The 23693-nt window shown below is 36.2% G+C and overlaps 1 long non-coding RNA gene across 1 annotated transcript in view; it reads left to right on the top strand.

Moving 5' to 3' along the window:
• The first annotated feature begins 12490 nt into the window (after window positions 1–12490).
• LOC110214777 (uncharacterized) overlaps window positions 12491–23693 on the top strand; it is a 29512-nt gene continuing 18309 nt past the window's right edge. Inside the window, exon 1 of the long non-coding RNA XR_002326369.2 lies at window positions 12491–12566. This is a non-coding gene — a long non-coding RNA (uncharacterized LOC110214777). The remainder of the gene's footprint in view (window positions 12567–23693) is intronic.

Below are 23693 nucleotides of genomic sequence, written 5' to 3'. Positions count from 1 at the left end.
AGTGTTTTTTAAATCTTCTTTTGCAGCTATTTTGGAGCAACAGAATTAAATTACATTTTATTTTTCACGTAAGTAGAACTTATAGTACTCTCATGACTTGTCTGATGCCAGGGACCTTGATTATCTCCACTGATTTAACTAATCAAAACCAAGTTCCTTCAATTTGGCCATAAATGACCATTTGGCTGCCTGAATGATGGTGAAAAATTGCTTTCTGTTTACACTAAAAATGAGCAAACAACAAGAAGAAACAAGAGGAAATATGCTTCACTTGCAGAAGGAAGCTGTTAGATTAGATAACTTGAAGATTTTCCCAACTGTAAGAGTTTTAAGACACTGCAATATGTTTTAATAGAAAAAGGTGTAGAGTCTCCTTTGGAAATGTTTAAGTGTATTGTGGAGTTTGGAAACGCTGCTGTAGTGTATGAGGTATAAACTAATTGGTTTGGCAGAGAGAACCAGACTGCCTGTCTGTGGTCTCCTCATTTTTGAGTATTCCAAGAATACTTTTTTCTTTTTTTTTCTTTTTTTTTTACTAATTTATTTTGAATTATCAACAATCACTTCCATAAGCTTTTGAGTTCAAAATTTTTCTTACCTCACTCCCCATGATGGCACGCAATGTGATATAGGCTGCACATATACATTCCTATTAAACATATTTTCACATTAGCCATGTTGTAAGTAAGAATTAGAACCAACAGAAGGAACTACCAGAAAGAGGAAACAAAACACAACAGAAGAAAAAAAAATAGCAAACAGTATGCTTTGATCTGCATTCAAACTCCATAGCTCTCTCTTCTTTGTGAATAGCATTTTCCATCATGAGGCCTCTGGAGATGTCTTAGATTCTTGTATTGTTGAGAAGGGTTTAAGTCTATCAATATTAGTCATTGCACAATGTGGCTGTTATTGTGTACAATGTTCTCCTGGATCTGCTCACTTCACTCAGCATCAGACCATACAAGTCTTTCCAGGTTTTTCTGAAGTCAGTCTGTTCCTCATTTCTTATAGCACAATAGTATTCCACTACATTCACGTACTCAGTCATTCCCCAATTGATGGGCATCCTCTCAATTTCCAATTCTTTGCCACCACAGAAAGAGCTGCTATAAATATTTTTGTACATGTGGGTCCTTTTCCCATTTGTATGATCTCTTTGGGATTCAGCCCTAAAAGTGCTATTGCTGGGTCGAAGGGTATGCGCATTTTTATAGCCCTTTGGTCATAGTACCAAATTGCTCTCCAAAATGGTTGGATCATTTCATAACTCCACTAACAATGAATTAGTGTTCCAATTTTCCTACATCTTTTCCAGCATTTATCATTTTCCTGTTTTGTCATGTTGGCCAGTCTGATAGGAGTGATGTGGTACCTCAGAGTTGTTTTGATTTGCATTACTCTAATGAGTAATGACTTAGAGCATTTTTTCCTATGACTATAGATGGCTTTCATTTCTTCCTCTGAGAACTGCCTGTTCATATCCTTTGACCATTTATCAATTGGGGAATGACTTGTATTCTTATAAATTTGACTTAATTCTCCATATATTTTGGAAATGAGTTCCTTATCAGAGACACAGCTTGTAAAAATTCTTTTCCAATTTTCTATTTTCCTTCTAATCTTGGTTGCATTGGCTTTGTTTGTGCAAAAACTCTTCAATTTAATGCAATCAAACTTATTCATTTTGGTTTTTGTAATGTTCTTTATGCCCTGTTTGGTCATGAATTCTTCTGTTCTCCATAATGTGATAGGTAAACTATTTCTTGCTCTCCCAGTTTGCTTATAGTATCAGCCTTTACATCTAAATTATGAACCCATTTTGACTTTATTTTGGTGTATGGTGTGAGATTTGGGTCTATGCCTAGTTTCTGCCATACTCTTTTCCAGTTTTTCCAGAAGTTCTTGTCAAAGAGTGAGTTCTTATCAAGGATACCTTTTATCAGCCCTGGATGCAGATCTCAGGCCTCTGGACTCTATATTTTTCCAGTGCTCCAATGGCTGTTTTTGAACTAGATGCAACTTAAATTTCTAGATGATGTTTCCTGCTCTGACTCCTCCAGGCTATACTTTTGTTGCTCCTTTTACTGAGAATGGGGCCTCTTGGGCCTCACAGAACTCAACATCACCACCTGCTACAAAAGGTTAGACATAGAAGCACTGAAGAGTTTAAATGCTTCCCTCCCTCAATGTATTTCTTTCCATTCAATGATAATCTGCTTGAACTCATTCTTTAGTAGTGAGCATATTGCTACCCTATCATATTCCCTCCATCCCAATGATTCTGAACTCCTCACTAAAACTGTTTACTCTATTCCCCAATTCCCACCACCCACTCCTTTATTTCTGTTCCCCTCAACCCTACCCCCTCATTGTCCTACTCCAGATCTACCCAACCTCTCTACTAAATGCTCTCTGAAATGGCTTCTCTTTAGATAACAAACAATTTTATCTTAAAATTTTTCTTTTCTAATTTCTTCTTTCTTATGTCACTTGCTGAGTCCTAGCTTTCTCCTAATGATATAGAATCCTTGGCTACCCTTTGTGCATTTTGCATATGCCGGTAGCATTTTAGCTCATACCCCTAACTCACTGGCTTTGGTAGGGGAGTTAGAATACTTATTGCCACTTCCAGGCTAGCCCTCTACTACCATTTTTTAGTCATAATTTTAGTTTTGTTCATTCAATCCATATTTATTATTAGTTGATAAAGATGAAGATTTTGATAGTTGTTATCTATTAGTACTCTTCTTTCCTCAATGAATTCAATGCCTAGCTAGGTCTTTTTCTCCTCCTAACTCCTGCCCCTATACTTGGGGACTTCAACATACATATTGATACTTCTTCAAAGCTCCTAACTTCTGGGGCAGAGTAAAAGCAGTGACTTGCTTGAGCTCTCCCCCAAAACCCCTCCAAATACCTGTAAAAAATGACTCTAAATGAATTCTAGAGCAGAAGAACCCACAAAAAGACAGAGTGAAACAAATTTCCAGCCAAGACAACCTGGAAGGTTAACAGGAAAGGTCTGTTGTGCTGGGTTGGGAGAGGAGCACAGTTCACTGTGGGTATGCAGGTAAAGACCAGGCCTCAGAGAACCTGGAATCAAGGGAAGCTGTGATGGTTTCCAGACTTCTCAACCCACAAATGCCAAAGACAACTTAGAAAGTCAGTAGGAAAAGTCTGTGACCACGGTGAGAGAGGAGCATGGTCAAGTCCTAGTCCTGGTGCAGCTCCAGGGTGGCGACTGCTTCTGGAGCTCTCAACTCACAGATGGAGGGGCGACCAAATGGCTGATCAGAGAAGGATTGCAGGGATGTCTTTGCTGTTGCTGAGGCAGTAGTCTCTTGCTTTGCTTGTGCTTGGATCTGAGTCACAGTCCTGGGTGGTGGTAGTGAAGAGGAAATTCTCCTCACAGTTCCAAGGCAGAAAAGAGTTCTTGTGGTCACTCATAGACCAGAGCACAGGCTAGGAAAGGAGTAAACACCTCGTCCCTTATCATACCACCTTGGAAGAACTGAAAATTTATAAGTCCCTAGTAGCACGTCTGAAAATAGCTGCCCCAAACCCCTGAGGTTTGGGACAGTACATTCTCCATCCTGGAAGCAGGCCCTTACCTTAACAAAGAGTTTAATAGTCAAGTAATTGGCTGGGAACATGAGCAAACAGTTCAAAAAAAGTCAGACCATAGAATCTTACTTTGGTGACAAAGAAGATCAAAATATACAACCAGAAGAAGACAACCAAGTCAAAGTTCCTACATCCAAAGCCTCCAAGAAAAATATGAATCCATCCCAGGTCATGGAAAAGCTCAAAAAGGATTTAAAAAAAATTTTTTTTTCAAAAAGGATTTTGAGAAGCAAGTAAGAGAGGTAGAGGATAAACTGGGAAGTGAAATCATGAAAAACAAGTCAACAGTTTGCTAAAGGAGACCCAAAAAATACTGAAGAAAATAATACCTTAAAAATAGACTAACCCAAATGGCAAAAGAGGCTCAAAAAGCCAATGAGGAGAAGAATGCCTTAAAAAGCAGAATTGGCCAAATGGAAAAGGAAGTCCAAAATCTCACTGAAGAAAAAACTTCCTTAAAAATTAGAATGGAGGGGCAGGCAGGTGGCACAGTGGATAGAGTACCGGCCTTGGAGTCAAGAGGACTGGCCTTGGAGTCATTTAACCCCAACTGCCTCAACCAAAAAAAATTAGAATGGAGCAAATGGAAGCTAGTAACTTTATGAGAAATTAAGACATTGTAAAACAAAACCAAAAGGATGAAAAAATAGAAGACAATGTGAAATATCTCACTGGAAAATCAACTGACCTGGAAAATAGATCCAGGAAAAATAATTTAAAATTATTGGACTAGATGAAAACCATGATCAAAAAAAGAGCCTAGATATCATCTTTCAAGAAATTGTCAAGGAAAACTGCCCAGATATTCTAGAACCAGAAGGTAAAATAGAAATGGAGAGAATCCACTGATCACCTCCTGAAAGAGATCCCCAAAGGAAAACTCCTAGGAACATTATAGCCAAATTCCAGAATTCCCAGGTCAAGGAGAAAATATTGCAAGCAGCCAGAAAAAAACAATTCAAGTATTGTGGAAACAAAATCAAGATAACACAAGATTTAGCACCTTGTACATTAAGAGATCAGAGGGCTTGGAATGTGATATTCCAAAGGTCAAAGGAGCTAGGATTACAACCAAGAATCACCTACCCGACAAAACTGAATACAATCCTTCAGAGGAAATAATGGACATTCAGTGAAATAGAGGACTTTGAGGCATTCTTGATGGAAAGACCAGAGCTGAATAGAAAATTTTACTTTCAAATATAAGACTTCAGAGAAGCATGAAAAGTTAAACAGGAAAGAGAAGTCATAAGGGACTTATTAAAGTGGAACTGTTTACATTTCTACATGGAGAAATGATATTTGTAACTCATGAGACCTTTCTCAGTATTAAGGTAGTTGGAGGGAATATACATAGACAGAGGGCACAGGATGAGTTGAATATGAAGGGATGATATCTAAAAATTAAAATTAAGGGGTGAGAGGGTTGTACAGGGAGAAGAAGAAAGGGAGAGGTAGAATGGGGTAAATTATCTCACATAAAAGAGACAAGAAAAAGCTTTTACCATGGACAGTAGAGAGGGGAGGTGAGAGGGAATGAATGAATCTTTCACTGGATTTAGCTTAAGGAGAGAATAGCATACACACTCAATTGGGTATGGAAATCTATCTTACCCTACAGGAAAATAAGGGGGGAAGGAGATAAGAGAGGGAGGGATGATAGAAGGGAGGGCAGATTGGGGGAGGGGGTTATCAGAAGCAAACACTTCTGAGGAGGGACAAGGTCAAAGGAGAGAATAGAATAATGAGGGGTTGGATAGGATGAAGGGAAATATAGTTAGTTTTTCACAACATGGCTATTATGGAAGTGTTTTGCATGACTGCACATGTATAAACTGTATTGAGTTGTTTGCTTTCTCAATGAGGTTGGGTGGGCAGGGAGGAAGAGAGAGAATTTGGAAACCAATGTTTTAAAAACAAATGTTAAAAATTGTTTTTATATGCAACTGGGAAATAAGATATACAGTCAATGGGGTATAGAAATCTATCCTGTCCTATAGGAAAATAGAAGGGGAAGGGAATAAAAGAAGGGGGGAGTGATAGAAGGGAGGGCGGATCAGGGGAAAGGATATTCAGAGTGCATACTGTCTGGGGTGGGGAGAGGGGAGAGATGGGGAGAAAATTTGAAACTCAAGATCTTGTGGAGGTGAATGTTGAAAACTAAAAATAAATAAATAAATTAAAAAAAACCCCTCCTAACTTCCCGGTTCCTCAATTTACTAATATCCATACTGAACGGGACATGAAAAATGACTCACTGTGACTTTGTCCTAGATATCCAATTCAAGATTTGATTTTGTGCAATTTCTTTATCTATTTGTAGAATTGTTGGAGGACAAAACATGTCCTATTACTGCTATCTCAGCTTCTTCTCCTCAATGATCTCTTAACTGCTGAATCTAATGACCTTTTCTAAATTAACCTGTTTTCTTAGTTTTGGACACTGTTGACCACCTTTTTCTCTGGCATACTCTTTCCTCTCTATATTTTTATGCCATTGCTTTCTCTCTGACTACTTCTCAGTCTCTTTTGCTTCATCCAGGTTACGCCCTCTACCTGTGGCTATTCTCCAAGGCCTGGGCACTCTTTTCTTTTTTTTATATGAACTCCCTTGGTGATCTAATCAACTCCTATGAATTTGTCATCTTTATGCAAATGATTCTTAGATCTATTGGACTGTTAGACATCTCTAACTGGAGAGCCTGTAGACATCTTAAACTCAACATTCCCAAAACTGAACTAGATATATTTTCCCCCAAACACTTCCCTTTCATCAACTTCCCTATTACTGTTGAAGGCAACAATATCCTCCCAGTTACTTCAATTCACAAACGAGGTGCTATCCTCAATTCACTCTCACTCACCTCCCATATCTAGTCTTTTTTCAAGCCCTATCAATTCTGCTGTTGAAACAGCTCTTCCCTTATACAATCACTACCCTGTTATGAGCCCTCACCACTTCATACCTGCACTATTATGATGGCTTTCTAGTTGATCTTTTTGCTTCTACTCCAGTCTTTTCCCACTCCAATCTATTCTCTGTTCAATTGCTAGGGATCTTCCTAAAATGTAAATCAACCCACTACTCAAACGTTAGTGGCTCTCTATTACCTTTGTATGGTTCTAAAAATCCTTCACAAGCTGGTCTCTTCCCCTCTTTGTAGTCTTCTTACACATTACTCCCCTCCCCAGATTCTGTGATTCCTGGATCATAATTTTCCCTCCTCCCTACTCCCACCCTCATATTAGGAGACTTCAGTATACATATTCCCTCTCCTTTAAAGACCCTAACCATTAAGTTCCTTAACCTACTCATTTCCCCTGAACTACTCCTTTACCCTACTGTAGACACACCAAGGTGGTCATACTCAATCTTCCTGTCACTCACAAATGTATTACCACTATGTTCAAGAATTCCAAAATCCCCTTATCCAACAACAATCTATTGGATTTCTCCCTCTTCCTTTGCCTTGCCTTATAAAACTGTACTCTTTGTCTACACTGTGACCTCCAGTCTCTTGATCCTCCATTTCTCCTCTAGGCCATCTCCTCTATACTAGCGTTCTCTTCTTTTCCTCTTCACTTTAACCCTTTTGTAAGCCACTTCAACTCTATACTATCTTCATCTCTTGAATCCTTACCCCCTTTATTGTATTGCTAAGTATGTCCCAAGCCTTACCTTAGGATCCCTCTCACAGTTCATTACCTTCATTCCTACACACATGCTGCTAAACAAAAGTGGAGAAAGTTATGCAATTTTTCTGACTGGATCTACTATTCATTTATATTACACAACCTCAACTGGGCCCTCACTGACATTAGGCAATTCTACTATACCTACCCTATCAGCTCACTATGGAACTCTCCACAGTTGCTCTTCCAAACCTAATTACCCCTCCTCCATCCTCCATGGCTCCCCTTCCCTCTACTCTCTCAGCTGAGAACATGTTTTACAGAAAAAAATTGAGGCCATTTATCATGAACTTCCTATTCTCCTGTCTTCCTCATCTCTCTTACTCAGATGCTTTCTGTCACTTTCTCCTCCTTCACCCCGTCTGGCATGATGAAGTGGCTTTACTCCTTACCAAGGCTAACCTTTCTACTTGTTCAAGTGATCCCATTCCATCCCATCTCTTCCAACAGATTGCCCCCTCTATCATTCCCACTCTATTACTTATTTTCAGTCTCTCCCTGTCTACTTGTTTCCTACTGCCTACAAATATGCTCACATCTCCCCAATCCTGCAAAAAAAAAAAATTCACTTGACCTTCCATCTCCACCATTGTCCTTTATCTCTTCAGCATTTTGTACCAAAACTTCTCAGAGGGCTGTCTTCAACAGATGGTCTGTCACATTCTTTCCCCTCACTCTCTTAACCACTTATAATTTAGCTTTTGACCTTATCATTCCACCAAACTGCTCTCTACAAAGTCACTAATCATCTTTTAGTTACCAAATCTTATGGTCTTTTCTCAGTTCTCATTGTTCTTGATCTCTCTGCAGCCTTTGACACTGTTGATCACCTTCTCCTTGATAATCTCTTCTCTCTAGGTTTTCAGGACACTACTCTCTCCTGGTACTCCTCTTACCTATTTGACTGCTCCTTCTCTGTCTCCTTTCCTATATCTTCTATCAGATTACACTCTCTAATCATAGGTGTCCCTTAGGGGGTTCTGTCCTGGGTCCTCTTCTCTTGTCCCTATATACTATTCCACTTGGTGATCTCATCAGATCCCCAGGATTTAATTATCATCTCTTTGCTAATGATTCTCAAATCTACCTATCCTGCCCCAAACTTTCTGCTGACTTCTAATCTCACATCTTTAACCATCTTTCAGATTTCTCAAACTGGTTGTCCAGTAGACATCTTAAGTATAATATGCCCCAAATGGAACTTCCTATCTTTCCCCCTGAACCCTCCACCTCCAACATTATTATTATAGAGAGCAATACCATCTTCCCAGTCCCTCTGGCTTACAACCTAGGAATCATCCTGGATTCCTCACTATTTCTCATTCCCCCAATCCCTCTCCCACTACCTCTCCAGCCCCACATTCAATTTGTTGCCAAGACCTGTCAAGTTTTTCTTCGCAACATCTTTTGTATATGTCTCTTTCTCTCCTCTGACACTGTTACTTCACACCTGGATTAGGGGAATAGCCTGCTGGTGAGTCTGTCTGTCTGAATTCTGTCCCCACTCTAATCCATTCTCCATTCAGCCACTAAAGTGATTTTCCTAAAGTGCAGGTCTGATCATCTCATTTCCTTACTTAATAAACTCCAGTAACTTCCTATTGCCACTAGTATCAAATACAAAATTCTCTGTTTGGCGTCCAACGCCTTTCATAACCTAGTTTCCTCCTATTTTTCCAGTCTTTACACTTTACTCCCTCTTTAATCCAATGACACTGGCTTCTTGGCTCTTCTGTGAACAAGATACTCCATCTCTCAGCTCTGGACTATTTCTCTGGCTGTCTCCCATTTCTGGAATGCTCTCCCTCCTCCACTCCAACTACTGACCTCTTTGGCATTTTTAAGTTCCAGTTAAAATCTTATCCTCTATAGGAAGCCTTTCCTAACCCTTTTAATTCCAGTGCCTTCCCTCTCTTAATTATTTGCTATCTATCCTGTATATAGCTTACTTTGCATTTATTTTGTTTTCATGTTGTCTCCTTCTTGAGAACAGGGACTGTCTTTTACCTCTTTTTGCATCCCTAGCACTTAAGCCAGTACCTGGCACTTAGTAGGTGCTTGGTGCAGTGGATGAGCTCAACTTCCTGGGTTCAATGACCCTGGGTAAGTCACTTAGCCCTGTTTGCCTCAGTTTCCTCAACTGTAAAATGAGCTTGAGAAAGAAATGGCAAACCACTCCAGTATCTTTGCCAAGAAAATCCCAAAATGGGATCATGAAAAGTTGGACACAACTGAAACAACTGAACAACAACAATGATAAATATTGATTGGCTTGGAAACACTTTTTAAAAAAAAACTGTTTCTTGAATAAGACACTTCATCTCCCAACTTTGGGCCTTTTCACTAGTTACCCCCATGCCTGGAATGCTCTTTCATTTCCACCTCCTGGATTCCTTTTAGTTAAGTTCAAATCCTGTCTTCCACAAGTAGCTTTTCCAAATTGACTTTAATGCTAGTATCTTCCCTCTGAGATTATGTACAGTTTAACTTTTGTGTATCTTCTATGTACATAGTTCTACATAGTTGTCTCCCTCATTAGAATAAAAATTCCTTGAGGATAGAGATTGGTTTTGCTTTTCTTTGTATCCCTGGTGTCTAGTTAACACCTATCTGGCATGTGGTAAGTGATTATTGATTTGTTGACTTTACCTACCAGGTAGCTATTATTTTTGTCATTCAAAAATAGATCTTTTTGCCATATACTCCCAAGATGCTGTAGATTCACATCATTTCATAGCACTCTGCTATTTCTACTCTTTCAAGTAATTTCACCTGGACTACAAAATTGACAGAGATTCTCCAACTAAAGTAGGCATATTTAATCTTTTCTGTGTCGTGCTCTCTTTAAGCAGTCTGGTACCGTAAAATAAAATGCATAGGATTGCAAAGGAAACACATTATATTGATACATAATTATAAAAATGTATTGATATATAATTATAAGAAATTATTTAAAATTATAAAAAAACAAATTTGTGATATAGTAATGCATATTCTTTATTAACTCACTATATAGCTGGACACTGAATCTAAAATATAGTTAAATTTAAGTTAAATTTTATTTTTTAAAACATTAGTTTTAAGGCTGTTACTTAATTTGAACAAAAATATTAAACTTTGAAGTGGTCTTCAACAAAGCAACATATCGCATTGGAATCTGATTGTTTTTCAATTATAATGTCACAAAAATTCTGATTCTATTGTGACAAAGTCACAGGATTTGTTATTCCTACCGTGATTTGTTGTCTGCATTAACAATGGGAGGAAATGGTAATTTTCAGTTAGATATGAGTGAAAATAAAGATGTATCCATGTTTATAGATCCCCTCAAATTTATCCACAGACAGGTTAAGAACCCTTGATTAGAAAAAGGAAGGTTTTTTTCCTCCAGTGTCTTCAGTATTCTGTGTAATGCTTTTTACTTAGTCTTTAAAGAAATGTTTATTAAACTAAAGGGCACAGTAGAATTTCAAATTAGCAAGGATATTTGGCATTTATAGTGTTAAAAGTTTCTTTAGAATTATAAGTCCTAGAAAAGGAATTCTGAAAAAAAGTTAATATGGAGACCCACTTTATTTTTTTTCCCTTGCAAACAGGAAATGGAGCCCTGAAATTTTTCTTAACTGGAAAGAGAGTGGAGAGGGAGGCCTATTCACACTACTCAAAATCAACTCTGATCTTGACCTAGACTTGGGGGTCTGTGTGTGTGCTTTTCCTCTCTCTTTTTTTCTATTATTTTGGCAGACTTTTTGGAATGTCTGGGAGCTAAGGGCTTTGCTTCATGGAGCAGAATTCGTAAGCTAGAAAAAGAGAAAGTTATAGACTAAACCACAGAAATGTAAACATGTCTGCAGCTAAAATAACTCTACTTTCATTGAAAACATTCCTCACTCTCAATCAGACTTCTATGTACTAAGGTAAAAAAAAAAGCAGCATGTTAATAGTAACCAATTAATAGATTACGCTGCTCTGCCTTAAAAGTTGAAGCAGTTTTATTTTTATTTATTTTTTATATTAAAGGAGTGGTAAATTTTCCTCTTCCCTTCTTTTTCTCCCTTTAGCTTCTTTTTGGCAGTTATTCATGGCTGTTTGGGTCCAGATACCAACACCGCTAGTTTTTCAGTTGGTCAGGAGAGGAAGGTGGACAATGTGAAATACCTGGAACTTTTACTACTGATATGACTATGACCCAGATTGATATGGATGTCACCCAGAAAATGAATGAAGAGATACATAGGTAAGCGAACTTTTAAAATTAAAATTTATTTTAAAATGAGGATAGTTCTTTGGAAATTTTTCATAATCTGAATAGTTTGACTTCTTATCTTTTCATTTTAAAAAATTCGATGTGCATATACATAATTGCTTCTCAGAAAAGCTGATATCATTAAGCTACTTTCTATATATACATATATATATGTACGTAGATGTGTGTGTACACCTATATATATTTTTTTCCTTTCCTTCTCCAAGGAAAACATTTACATTCATTTCTCCCCCTACCATCAGTCCTTTTGTGGATACTGTCATCTGTAAAAAGAGATGGTTATAGTTTATCCTATTGAAATTAGTTTTTTTTTCTTTTCTGCTTCTTTTCATTTGTATTGACATTTTAAAAAATTGTAATTTTTTTTGGACTTTATGTTCAGGTATTCAGGGTACTTTATTTTCTGATGATTTCCATTTAGACTGAAGAAATCCAGGCTTAATTAGACAAATCATATAACACTAGTATTAGTCAACACCTCTTCTTTCTGCTTCCCACACCTTTATTTCCCCCACTTCCCCTTCCTCTCAAACCTTCAATTTTGACTTCAGTTTCAGACTGTCTTTCTTGTCTTTCTTAGCCCTTTCAGAGATAAAAAGATTCACTACTCTTATTTGGAAGATTTTTGAGTTACATTTTTTTCTTCTTCTGATCTATTAATAGAGCATATAACAAGTTGTCACATGTACAATACACTTGGGTACACACACACACACACACACACACACACACACACACACACACACACACACCCGTCCCTGGAAGTTACAGTTTGGTAATAAGAGTTGAGAGTCTGGGTAGTTGCATTCATCCATGATCGGAGAAAGAAAGAGACTCATTGAGCCCAGGGCCAATACTTCCCCCACCCAACCCCTCAAAACCCACCGGCCCGCGCCTTGGCTGCAGTCACAATGCTTCTCTGGGCGGCTGCAGCTGCATCTCCGCTTTTCACTCTGTCCAGGTCTCCACTCTTCCGGTGGTAAGTCCTGCTTGTCTCTCTTCTCACCCTCTTCTTTAACTTTTCCTTTCTACCCACAACATGCTGGGTGGTCAGTTAAGCCATGTCAATCCCTTTCCCCTCTCCATTACCTCCTCCCTACCGCTTTCTTTCCTTCCCCACCACCCCGAAGTAGTAAGAGCAAGAAAAAAGTTTTGACAGATGGCTGGAGTGGGACTAAAGCAGTTTGAGTGAGAAAACAAGATTGGGACAGGGGGTCCCAGGGTCGGAATGAGGACCGCAGGTTAAGACCAGAGGACGGGAGTGGGGGGTGGAGTAAGGACTAGAGATGACCACTCTCTCTTCCTCCTTCCCTCCCTTCCTCTCCAGTCCCGCTGGGGCTGGGACCTGAGGATGGATGCCTGGGGGTGAAAGCCTGAGCTGCGTTTTTAACTCAGTGAGCACTGGCATGTTTGGATAATGATGGGAAAACAGCGGTTTCCACTTTCTGAAGGCTCTTAGCTTACTTAACTCTAGTTAAGGCAGCTCAGTAACAGTAGACGTCCACTCTGGGCACAAATTGAGGAGAAGACCAAAAGCTGCTTGAGGCTGCAGTTAGCGTGGTATGATGGAAAGAACACTTCCTTTAGAGTTAGAGGATCTGGGTTTCACTTCTGCTTCTGTTTCTTGCTACTTGTATGACAACCTTCCTAGGCCAGTTTCTTCACTCTTAAAATGAGAATGATTGGATTAGAACAGGGGTGGAGAACCTGGGGCTTTGAGGCCACATGTGGCCTTCTAGGTCCTTGGGTGCAGTCTTTTGACTGAGTTGTAGTTTTACAGAACAAATCCTTTTACTAAGGGAATTTGTTCTGTGAAATTTGGATTCAGTCAAAATGCCACATATGGCCGCATATAGCTTTGAGGTTCCTACCTTCACGTAGTAGTTTGTTCGTGTGTGTGTGTGTGTGTGTGTGTGTGTGATCCATCACTTCTGACCTCATAGGGATGTCAGAGATAGAAAAGTAAGTTTTCTTCCTTTGGACAAGCCAACACACAATTCAAGGGATAAAGAAAAGTTTCCCTTTTTCACTACCTTTTCCCATCACAAGGAATGGAGAGTGATTTGAGAAGCTTGCTAGGATGGGATGGAAAAAGAGTAGTAGCCCAAAATACAGCATAAAAATATTCAATAGATTTGGTCAGTATGGTAAGGGAAATATAAAGTCTCTGTTTATTTGCATAAGGTAAAAAATCTCCCAGCAGGGCAATATAATGGATGGTTTGTCAGTAAAATATTTGGTTCTTTTTTCATCTGACAGTAAGGGTGATTCCATCCTTACCATTCTTCCTTGGTTGAAAGAAAGTTTTCTTTAAGCTACATGATTGTCCTACTGCTGTCTTCTGCAGACTTCTTTTACATACAACCCACATGCTTATGCAGAAGACCAAGTGGTTGTTGCTCAGTCTTTTCAGTGGTGTCTGACTCTTCACAACCCCATTTGGGGTTTTCTTGGCAAAGATACTGGAGTGGTTTGCCATTTCCTTCTCCAGCTCATTTTTATAGATGAGGAAACTGAGGCAAATAGGGTTAAGTGACTTGCCCAGGGTCACACAGCTAACTAGCTGTATCCAAGGCCAGACTTGTACTCAGAAAGAGGAATCTTCTTGATTCCAGGCTTCACCATCTAGTGGCCCCATAAGACTAAGTATCTTGTTCTAAATTTTTAATAGTTTCAAGACAGATAGATAGACTTCACATTATCTATCTTCCCCTTCTTCCTCCTCCCTTTCTTCCTTCATCCAATAGTGTAATGGAAAGAAAAAAAAATCCAGCAGTGGCTGGAGTCAGATACCCTCTATTAAAATTCTGAATGTCACTTACACCCAGTGTGACAGACCACAACTTAGTCATTTAACCTCTCTGTTACAGTTTCCTAATCTGTAAAATGAAGAGTTTGGACTTGATGGACTCTTAGGCCCCTTCCAACTTCCTATGATCATGCACACTCTTTATAGCATAATAGATTTGTAGTTGAAAAGGTAAAAAGGAAAAAAGATAAAAATCATCTGTATTACCCTATCCCTGTGATGCTTAGGAAGAAACTTGAAACTCAAGGGATATGCCCAAAGTCCTACAGGCAGTAAATGGCAGAGCTCAGATTTGAACTGGAGTATTCTGACTTCAAATCTAGTGGCTTTTCTTCTTGATCACAAATGTGATCTCTCCTAGTAATTAGTAATTAACTACCACCTAATTCATTAGGGTCAAGTTTATTTCTCACCCACTGTTTTGTAATAACATCTATTTTGATACTTGAATGAGAGAACATCTATTTACTGTTCCAAATACATATTGACCTCATGGATCCTATAAAATATATTATATTAAGATTTTACTTAAAACAATAAAATTTAGAATGTAATTAATAGTCCAATATTATCTAAACCAGTGAATAGTAGGGTTTTTGTTGTTGCTGTTGTACTAAGATTGAGGTATGGACTTAGTAAAAATTCATTACTATGTGAAGAAGTTCAAATTAATATTAAAATATAAAATTTCTTACATAGTATGGAAGCATATTCTATACATTGGAAAGTTTTAATCTGTTAATCAGAAATATTTTTCAACTAACCCAAAGCAATGTCCATTACCATAAACATTATTGGTGGAACAACATTTTCATATCTTACATTCTACATGAATAGTTTATAGTCTATTAGTTTATAGGCTATAGTCTTTGGAATATTGTATTATATCTAACAGATTATGTGTAGAGAATTATCACATTCCTTAGACTCCACTATTAATGTATTAGAGAAGTAGCTGGCAGTAGACTGTTAGTACTTTTAGCAGTAGCTAGGTGGCTGAGGGGATAGGAGTGCTGGACTCAGAGTTAGGAAGACAAGTTCAAATCCTACTCCAGACACTTAATAGTTGTGCGACCCAGGGTAAGCTAATAAACCTATCTCATCTTCAGTCATCATCTGTAAAAAGGGAAAAATAAAAGCAATGAGATGATATAAATATGGTGGTTTGCAATCAATCCTTAAGCGCTATATAAATGCTAATTATTATTAGTAGCAGTAGTTATAGCAATGAGATTCATTTTTTAAAAAGCGTGATAAATCAAAGAAAAAAATAAGACTCAAAGTGGGTGGTAATTTATTTCTAAAAAATATTTATTTAGTATTTTATTTTCCCCCCAATTACATGTAAAACAAATTTTTAACATTTGGCTTTTTAAAAAATTTTGACTTCAAAATTCTCTCCTTCTCCCCCCCCATCAAAAGGCAAGCAATTTGATATAGGTTATATTTGTACAATCATGCAAAATATATTTCTATATTAGTCACGTTGTGAAAGAAAAAAGAGACCAAATTAAAAAAAAGTTTAAAAAATATTCTTTGATCTCCATTCAACTCCACCAGTTCTTTCTCTGGGGATGGATAGCATATTTCATAAATCCTTCAGAGTTGTCTTGGATCATTTAATTGAGAATAGCTAAGTCATTCACAGTTGATCATCATGCAATATGGCAGTTTATTTAAAAAATTTGTTAAAATAATGATCTAGGAGTAGTAGGAAAAAGTAGACATATTGATAACATGTAGGGCTATGTTTATAAAGAAAAATTTTAAGAATACTGTGTTATGTTTATAAATTTGTAATTTATTCATTATAGTTTGCTTCTATGTGAGTAAAATGAAGAACTATTGCTAAATATAAACTGCTAAATAGTTTATAAATACTTGTGGATTAACATAATTCAAACATCTTTTAAAAATTTCAATTTTTTCCTCCTCTACAATAGCTCATTTTGCTTACTTTAATAAAAGGTTGAGAACAGAAGTATTCTGTTGATATTTTTAATGAACCATCATTATAAGTTTTGTTAACAGTTCAATTTTTGCCAATGAATGTTCCTATAATCATGCATTTTTAATGTATGTTGTCCTTCCTTCAATCTTGTGATTTTGTATATAAATATTTCTCCTACTTTTCAAAGCTTTCTTTGTATTTTTTTTAAGTACTAAAAAACCACTTACATTCATAATATCTTTGTATCAGATTTTATATGATGAGATTTTTTTAGAAATCCCAACAGAATGCAAGAAATTATATAAATCATGAGTTAAAAGACGAAATGCCACAGCAAGAATTTTAAGGTTGGTTTTCATTCTATTTCTATGATCACTTGATTCTGTATAATATGTATATATATATATTTATATATACATACATTATGTCAAATTTTTTATATGTTAGGAAATTTAAAAAATCATAGGAAATTATTTTTTGTTTTCTAAAAATCAGTATTAGTACTGATTTTTCACTACTTTCTAAGCAATAATAGTAATATAAAAAGGTGTAACAACACAATAACTCTTCTTATAGCAAGGAAGCCTCTTTCCTAATCTTCTCCAGGGCCTACTCAGGATACAATGTGTGTCATAGTGATAGAAAGCAAAATTTTCTGTTAGTTTCACATAAGCGAATGTACATGTTTATGTAATACATTGATTCATGTCACTCATGGTAAGCAGTAAATGGTAAAGTTAGCCTAAAAAAAGAAAAAAATATTTATTAGTGAAACTAAGATTGATTGAGATTATGAACCCATTTCCAACTCCAGATCAACTTGACATTTGTCTTCTATCAATCAACAAGTATTTGAATTAAAGTCTTTTTTTTTGATTCCTTTGAATCATCACACTTTATTTTTGAGGCAGTTGCCAGCCTTCTAGTTATCAGGTGAACTTATCAGGCGAACGCTACTTTATTTCTTTTATTTCTGGCTGTGGTTGAAGACACACTGTCTTTTTGGTTGGTATTTTTCAAAGTGCAATTTTACTTTATGGTCCATTTTTTAAAAATCTGAAACTATTTAAAATTTTACTCTAGACTATTTGGAAAAGCTAGCTGTCACTGCAAACATACTTGATTCACTGAAAATTATACCAACCTCTCTTTTTTTTTTGAAATTTAATATATTTTGTTTTTCCCCAATTGCATGTTAAAACAATTTTTAACAGTTTTTTTTTAAAGTTTTGAGTTCTAAATTCTATCCTTCCCTCCCTACATCCTTACCTTCCCCCCTCTCTGAGATGGTAAGGGTTCAGATATAGGTTATACATAAGTAATCATGTAAAACATTTCCATATTAGTAATTTTGTACAAAAAGACTCAAGTAAAAGAAAAAGAATGAAAGAAATAAAGTGAAAAATATCATGCTTCATTCTATATTCACACAATATAAGTTATTTCTCTGAAGGCAGATAGTATGTTTCATTATTAGTACTTTGGGATTGTCTTGTATCATTGCATTGCTGAAAATAGGTACCAACTTCTCTCTTTGAAAAAAGTCATAATATTTTCTGACTTCAGTATCTTATAAAAATTATATAAATTGTATATTAGTGGCAGCTCTTTATACACATTGCTTATTCTACAATAATATTGATTTCATGGAGTTCCACTGAACAAGTTAGAATCATGAGCTGTTTATAAATTATCTAATCCAATATAACAAATGGAGAGATTGAAGCCTAGAGAAGGGTTAGGACAACCACGCAATGAGTTGGATATAGAATCCAGTTCTAGTCTAATGTTCTTCCTCTAAACTAAGGTACACATAAGGGCTTTAGTACTTTGACATCTAACTTTATAACTGGACATTTTCAACACAAGGTTTGCTAGCTATGAGTTTAAAAACAATTCCAGACCCATGTAGTTTTATTATTACAGAAGAATTCCTGTTGGGAAAACACCTTCCCCTGTTGTCTCAGTCATGGAGTGGCTAAGTGCCTTGCCCATAGTCAAACGGATAGAATATGTCAGATGCAGGATTTGACTATAAGGCTTCCTGAATCCAAAATCGACCTTCTTTTAATGATGTAAACTTTTCCCACCAATTGGTTCAAAGAGCTTTGGTCTTAAGTAAAGGCAATGAACTTGTTAAAAAATAACTTCCATAAATAAATACACAACTTTTAGCTGCCAGAAAAAAATACAATGAAATGACTCCCAAACCTTAGTTTTGGTTTAGCATTGTAAACAGGGTGTGATTTACAAGGTTCTTTTGGGGAAGTGGGGTGAGGGTGAAAGGGAAATCCTTTCCCAACCTGACATTTCATTTATCCTTCTGCAATATTATCAAGAGATAAAACAATATATCATTATAAATCTGGTAACAAGCATAGCTGGACAGTCTAAAATTAATTTCTTAAATTTAAGTATAAGCAAAATGTAGACAATCCCCTGAAATTAAAAGATGCTTCCTAAAACAAAGTTCCAGACTGAGTTTTTGTATTTAAAATCACTTTCAAGTTCTATTTTTTTTGAAGGATGACATAATCTTGAATATCAGCTTGCATTGCATGAAGCAGTAATTGAGCAATTAAAGCAAGGGCCTTGCCTTGGTATGTGTTCCAAAGTGTTCAAGTAAATTATAGTTGTGTGAATTTTTACTATAACAACAACTAGCACCTACATGGTACTTTAAGGTTTGCAAAGAACTCTATATATGACCCTTACCATACCCTATGAAATAAGGTTACATTTGACAGATGAGGAAACTGAGGCTGAGAGTGGTTAAGACTTGGCCAGGATCACGAAACTAGTAAATATCTGAGATAGGATTCAAATTCAAACTTCCTGATTCCAAGTCCAGCACTCCATCCATCTCTCCACCCTAATTGCCTTTATTTAATAATCTACAGTAATAATGAGTATACATGAGAATAACAAAATACATGCCTAAATGATTTTTGGAAGACCTCTTAAAATTAATTTATGCCTTCTTACATTGACCCTAGAGAGGTAATTTAGCATGATGGATAAAGAGCTGGCTTCACAGATGGAAAGCCCTGTGTTCGAGTCTCACTTGTGACATACATAGGTTGTGTGAGTTTGAGTAAGCCACTTAACCTTTTAGCGCTCAAGGCAACTCTAAGACTCCCTAAGACTATCACTTGAAGAGAAGGTACTAGCCTTCACATCAATTCTGCACCTGGATTTCTCTATAATCAACAAAATCGCAGGAATGTCCAGGTTCTCACATTGACTCTAAGGAATGAAAACTAATATTTGATCCAGAATAAACAGAATGGTCTCAAAGAAGGGTCTTTCAAAAACAATTCTGTGTTTAACATATAACCTATAATTCTGGAGGTTTTTAGAAGGAATTTATCTTGTATTGTGTTATCTTTTTTGTAGGCCTAAAGTTATTCCAGTCAGGAAAAAACCAGTATCCCTATGATACAGGAAATAAAGGAGTAAAATCTAGGGTAATTGTTTTAAGATAGCAAACTTACATTTTTATTTTACTTATGGATTGTGCCAAGGCTCCCAAAGCCTACATTTTAAAATGCATGTGATGGCATCATAGTTTTGAACTAAATTACAGAGGAGGAAAGCTTTGTTTAAATATTTTGTCACTACTATGTCTTTCTTATTATTTTATAGAATTGGTAGAAAAAATTATTTTTAATTTAGAGGAATCAGAAAGATATTGATACTTTGGTGGGAGTTGCTGAAATAGGTAATACCAAAAACTAAGAGAAGTTAAAGCAATTTGGAATGTATGTTTGTGGGAATATTTGGATTTAGGAAGTGCAAGTTGGAACATACAGTTATAATGCTATTTATAATCAGAAGAAATAAAATGAATGTAGTTTAAACTGAATCTTTAAAAGCAGTTGGCTATAGCAATTTATGTTTTATATAAATTTTATAGCTGAACAAAAGCGAACCTATTTTATAGTTGAACTAAAGTGACACAATGACCTTTTTGTTTTGTTCAAGTCAAGACAACAAGCATTGTTCAAGATTTCAGAATGATGAGAATTATAAGATGCAAGATTTTCTGGTGAATATTTAACAATTGGCTCTCCAAAAAAAGTATGCACAACATATTTTAAAGTTTAATCTGCATTATTAATTTAATTTCATTATTATTCATCATTATTTCATTAATAATTGCATTATTAATTATTTTCTCCATCATTTTCTTAAGTCTAGACAATCAACAAAACAATTGTCTTGTTTCATAGTATTCGTTGATTTCTGTGGTGTAAATACTCAGAGTGAAGGTTTAATGGTTGGCTCTCAGAAGCTAACAAGCTGGCTCGAGCCCACCCCTGGTAAAATGTATCTATCTCTTAACAGTATAATAAACTGTGCTAAAAGCTAGCAAATAGAAAAGCACTGTTTCTCTTTGTAGAAAAATATTTGATCTCAAGTATAGGCAGTCAACTGATTACTAACAACTAATGTATACATAAATGCAAATTTATTGCTTCATCGTTCTAAGAAAGTGTTAGTATTTTTTAATATATATGCTTCAAAGATCCATGGTCCCATACAAGTCATTCTTACCTTCCTATTTTGTATAATTCTTATCCATGTTCTTTCAGGCGCTATGCTAAACACTTTTTTCACTTTCCTCACAACAACCCTGGGATATAGATGCTATTACTATCCCCATTTATAGTTTAGGAAAATGAGGCAAATTCACTAATTGACCCACCCAGGATCACATAGCTAGAAAATGTCTGAAGCCAAATCAGAATTCAAGGTTACCTCACTCCAGACCCAATGCTCTATTCGTTGCATCATTCAGCTGCTACCCAACATGTTCCAAGGCCTTCAGGTATTTTAATATTTCATGGAGGCCAGTGCATCATTCAGGTTATCTGTTTACTGTTCTTAGCCCTTACTACATAACTGATCACCTCCTTTTCTGATCACCTATTTCCTCCATGCTATCTTTTATATCTATTCTTGCCCATAAATGGTTGATAAAATTTTGAAGCCTATATATATCTGTCCAGCATTTTCCTTTGGGTACAATTTCTTCATTGTCTGTTTGATCATTTGAAATTTTTATTCTTTGGAGGTAATGTTTTTACCATGATCTGCAGCTGTATCTTGTTACTGAGCAGATGTTAGAATTAAAAAGATGGGATTTTAGTCATGGAGTAGTTTAGCAACACTAAAAGTGCTGTAGTATTTCTCAAATGTAATCTAGTTATTTTTCTTCCTCTTAATTCCTAGCTCATTGTACAGCTACAGTACCTAATCAAAATCTATAAAGTGATAGATTAAATCAATCGTCTGCCTATACAATTGCATGCTATGTTGAAGACAATAGACATTCATTTAGTTTTTTTTCCCCTGTAGTTTGTTAAGTCAATCTCTTTTGAGTGACTGCGGATTTATTGTGCTTTGTATAGGTCTTCATGCAAACATCACAGTTCATTTACACAGGAAAATTTGGAAGAATAAATCATCTATGGGGAATCCATTTTCCCTTTGGATTTTGCATAGAATATCCTTTGTGATACTGACCGATATATGTTTTCTTACTTTATGGCTTAGTTTATGCTAATAAGCAGAGTACTGTCGAACAAATTATATCTGTTGTTGCATCATGCAACAAGATATCTGGTAAGATCTTAATAGATAAATGTGATATATATTGTGGAGAAGGAATTTTGAATGTGTGAAAATGAAATGCTTTTTAACACAGAATTTTGACTACTACTAATTAGCATTTATGTAGCTTTTTAAAAATTTGCAAAGTATTTTATGTACAAAATCACCTTTGAACTTCACAACAATCTTGAGGTAGGTACTACAGATTTTGTCACCTCCATTTTACACAAAAAGGAACTGAGGCTCGGAGTAGTTCATTGTCTTGTCCATGATCACATAGGGATTAAGCATGAAAGACTAGATTTGAACATAAACTCTTCTGACAAAAAGTCCAACACTGTACTGTTGTTATTTAAGATGTTTTTGTTATTGTTACAGTAAACTGTATTAGTACATGAATTTTCTGGCAAATGACAAATTTAATTGTCGTATGTAGATATGCTGGATCATCCTCCTTTATTTTGCAGTATTTATTCACTGATGCCTGAACTTGCTTACTGGATGTGGAGGCCGTATTTCCTTCTGTTGTTCCTTTTTCCTGTTGATTTATTTGTTTATGTTCAAAGTCTTTCAGATTTCTACTTTCTGAAATCTTTGGTACTTTTAGTCCTCTCCCTTATTTTCCTTATCATCTGCTTCCTGACTCTTTCCCCTCTGATTGTGTTTTCCTTGCAGGCTGCATCTCAATTAACCAACCTATGTTTCTGCCTCAGTTGACCTTTGGATGGCCAGAAATGGCTCCAGGTGGATGTTGTGCTCTTTCCCTCAGGCTTGGTGAAGTGCTGCACAGCTCCTCACATGGAAGGTGTTCTATCCTGTCAAGCTGTCTGCTCCTTCTGTTTTTAGTTCTCTGGCTCCACACCAGCCTGGGAGGTGGGGGATGGTTGCTGGGTGAACCCAGAGTCACTGGGTATCAGTTCCTGGGTGTTGATTTGTTTCTGTTTTTTAACCTTCTTTTGGATTTCGGGTGTCCTAGACAATGGAAACAGCTGATATTGCTTTATTTTTGGTGCATAATTTCTATTTTGGAGAGGTCTGAGAGATAATGGGGATCAGAGAAAATGTCTAGTCTGTCATCTTGTTGCTCATGTGACTTTAAAGTCCTTTCTTTTGTTCTCAATGTCAGCTAGGGTGAGAGGGGGAGAAGGTGGATTTTTGCTAACTGAAAAAATATAATTTTTTTGAGAAAAAAACAAAATCTTCCCTTAAGGCACTTACAATTTAGTATATGTAAAATGCTTGCATAATTGACTACAATAAAAACGCATTAAGTATTTTGTAAATAGGATATAAATTACATGCTCTACAATTGACTTCAATTGAATTTGTCCCCAAAATAGAACAAGCTGTTTTCCTCCTTAACTCATTTTTACTCTCAGAGTTCTTTTTTTCTATGGAAGATGCCACCATCCATCTAGTCCAGATCTGCACAACTTGACAGTAGGTAGGGGCCAAAATTAAAATAGGTTAAACTTCTTTGGGCTGCAGATAGATTTTTAGCCGCTCACTTTCCAAGTAAAGGTATAATTAATGATTCAACTATTTTGTAAATAAACCATATTAAAAAAGGGAAATATCAATTAATATCAATTAATTATACTTATTACTTGAGATTTTTGTTTTTCATGAAATCACATTTATTTTATTAAAAAAAAATTACCGTGCTAAGTGGTACAAGTTTTAATATATTTTTCAGGTTTTCTTACTGTTTACATTTAGTTAATGGGATG

Source organism: Phascolarctos cinereus, unplaced genomic scaffold (genome assembly GCF_003287225.1).
Source record: "Phascolarctos cinereus isolate Bilbo 61053 unplaced genomic scaffold, phaCin_HiC Scaffold_726;HRSCAF=1367, whole genome shotgun sequence".
NCBI classification, from domain to species: Eukaryota; Metazoa; Chordata; class Mammalia; order Diprotodontia; family Phascolarctidae; genus Phascolarctos; species Phascolarctos cinereus.
The sequence above is the reverse complement of the archived record's forward strand: the minus strand, read 5'-3'. Positions and strand labels throughout refer to the sequence as shown.